This window comes from Dipodomys merriami, unplaced genomic scaffold (assembly GCF_024711535.1).
Source record: "Dipodomys merriami isolate MVZ:Mamm:240054 unplaced genomic scaffold, mDipMer1.0.p SCAF_20, whole genome shotgun sequence".
NCBI classification, from domain to species: Eukaryota; Metazoa; Chordata; class Mammalia; order Rodentia; family Heteromyidae; genus Dipodomys; species Dipodomys merriami.
Window position 1 is genome coordinate 22,252,763 of NW_027203382.1, and position 3,298 is coordinate 22,256,060.

Consider the following 3,298-nt stretch of genomic DNA (forward strand, 5'->3'; position numbering starts at 1 on the left):
ACTCAGGAAACTTGAACTAGAATTTCAAGATGCCCATGACAAAATGGGACAGAGTCACTGTTTTGTTTTTGTTTTTGTTTTTAGAATGTAAGTAGCATGGCCAGAAGAACCATGTGTTATTTACATACATTAAATAAATATTGAAAATTGGATTAGGCTAAAAATACTCAACAAAAACTTGTAAGACTGGATACTAAAAGAATGAGTTCATATTGTGGATTTTCAAGACCAAAGTTCTCTTTAACCACATGATTTAAGTTAATCTTTGATTCCATTTACAGTGGCAAACATGATTCCATAGGCAGTCAACAAAACATTTGTCCAAGAAGGGACAACTGTATACAATAGCCAATTTTCAATATTTTTTTTCCCAGAGTTCATGTCAATAAATATTATTTTATATGATCAGAGGCACAGAGGTGTTCTGCCTTTGTGTTCCTCCCCTGAGTATCAATATTTCTCTTACGGAAACTATATTTTATCACATTTTAGAAATTGTCTAATTGTAGATACTTCATGTGAAAATTATTTTGACATGTTTTATTTTGAGCAATGTTAAAAAAAAATATGAACTGGATATGGTAGTGCAGCCTATAATTCCAGCATTGAGAGGCTTTGGCAGGAGGATCATGAGTTCAAGGTAGCCTAGGCTATGCAGCAAGATCTTGTCAAAACAAAACAAAACAAAACAGAATATTATCCTTTACAAGGCAATGTAGCTCTCATATGTAAAACAAGGTAAAAATATTAAAGAATCTCTTCTAGCTTAGTTGAACAAAGCTTTCTTTATAGGAGTATATAGACTTGGTCTTATTCAGCAAGAAATTGACATTCATCTTCCTACCCAAGGTAGAGTCTTGAACAGGGCACAAAATACCTCATTTGGAAAGAGAAAAGGGGAGTGTCTTTCTGTGGTGAAAGGAAGCACAAAGCAATGAGGCTACTTGAAGTCATGTCTCCTATGTTTTCCTTTCTTTTTCATTTATTTCATTTTATTTATTCATTTCTCGGTACTTCTCATTCTTCCTTCTTTTCTTCTTTCTTTTCTTTTCTTTTTTAAGAAAGGTCCCCTTATTGAACCATAGACCCCATGCACCAGTCTCTTTTTAAAAAATTTTTATTATTATTGTTGTTGTTGTATAGTTGATATACAAAGGGGTTACAGTTACAGGAATCAGGTACAATCAGTACAATTCTTTTTGAACCATGTCTCCTCTTCATTGCTCTCTCCCAGGCTTTCCCTCCCATCCTCACCCACAAGATATCTAGTTCATTTTCCACATAGTATCTAGTGAGTATCACTGTCATATTTATTCATTCTTGTTCCACCATTTATGTGCCCTTCCTTACCCTCCCAAATATGAACAAATGAACAAAAAAGACAAAAGGAAAAGAAAACAGCAACAATGACAACTGAAAAAATGTCTCTTGTTCCCTTTGCTTGGAGTTCATTTCATAGAATATTATTTTATGTGATCATCTCTCCACAGCTATGGAGCCTTTGTTCACCACTCCTATGCATAGCCTCCTTTGGCCTCTGTATATTAATGACTAGGGTCCTATATAATTTATCATGTCATAGTGTTATTTATTTTAGTCATTCAGTGTGTTTACTTGTAGATTTATAGGCATACTCTAGTTACCACAAATGAGGGAAACCATGCAGCCTGTGTTTCTTTGGTTCTGGCTTTCTTTGCTCAGTATGATTTTTTTCCAAGTCTTTCCATTTCCTTACAATATCATTCTTTCTGATGGATGAGTAGAATTCCATTGTGTGTGTGTGTGTGCGTGTGTGTATGTGTGTGTGTGTGTGTGTGTGTGTGTCTGTGTGTATATAATATATCACATTTTCTTGATCCATTCATCTACTGAGAGACATCTAGGTTGATTCCATATCTTGGCTTTGGTAAATAATGCTAAAATAAACATGGTTGTGCTGGTGGCTTTAGGGTGGCCTTGTTTGTGGTCCATTGGATAAATGCCTAGGAGTGGAATTGCTGGATAATAGGGAAACTCTATGTTTAGTCTTTTTGTTGCTTTTTTTTTGGGGGGGGGGTCTGGTCGTGGGGCCTGAACTCTGGGCCTGGGTGTTGTCCCTCAGCTCTTCAGCTCAAGGCTAGCACTCTACCACTTGAGCCACAGCACCACTTCCAGCTTTTTTCTTTTTGCTTATGTGGTGCTGAGGAATCAAACCCAGGGCCTCAGGCATGCAAGGCAAGTGCTCTACCACTGAGCCACCTTCCCAGCCTATGTTTAGTCTTTTAAGGAAACTTCATACTGTTTTCCAGAGTGGTTGAACAAGTTTACATTCCCACAGTGTAGTAGCATTCCTTTTTGGCCACATCCCTGCCAGCATTTGTTATTGTCAGTTTTCCTGATAATGGCCATTCTAACTGTTGTTTTCATTTGCATTTCTTTTATGGACAGAGATGTTCTTTTTGTGTCTATTGACCATTCTTTTTTCTTCCTCTGAGAAGTCTCTGTCATTAGCCCATTTGTTGAGTGAGTTGTGTTTTTGTGGGTTTATTTTAGGGGGAGTTAATTTTTTGAGCTCTAAGTGTATTTTAGATATAAAGCCTTTGTCTGATATATAGCTAGTCAAGGTTTTCTCCCATTCTATAGGCTTTCTATTTTTCTTGCTAGCTATATCCTTTGCTGAGCAGAAGATCTTCAGCTTGATACAATTCTGGATCTTTGTGTAGGAAGTTTCTCCCTGTGCCTAGAAGGCTTAGGATTTCTCCCACCCCTTCCTGTAATGTTTTCACAGTATCTGACCTTTGTTCCATGGATCAATCTCTCAAGTAGCTAGGACTGCTGGCACTCACCTTTGCCTCTTATTTCAAACCCCAGTAACACACACACACACACACACACACACACACACACACACACACACACACACACACACACACACACACACACACACACACACACACACACACACACACACACACACACACACACACACACACACACACACACACTGTGTTTGCATAAGTTTCTTTGCTTCTGATCTTCCCGCTCCTGGCCCAGTTATAAATAGCCCTGCCCAAGATTTACTTTTAACTTTTCTGTTTCTTTCTTTCTTTCTTTCCCTCCCTCCCTCCCTCCCTCCCTCCCTCCCTCCCTCCCTTCCTCCCTCCCTCCCTCCCTCCCTTCCTTCCTTGTTGGATGTCATGCTTGAACTCAGGGCCTAGGCAATGTTCTTGAGTTTTTTTGCTCAAGGCTAGCACGCTACCACTGCAGAAGTAAAGCTGCAGCCTTACTTCTGGTTTTTAGGTGGTTAATTGGAGATAAG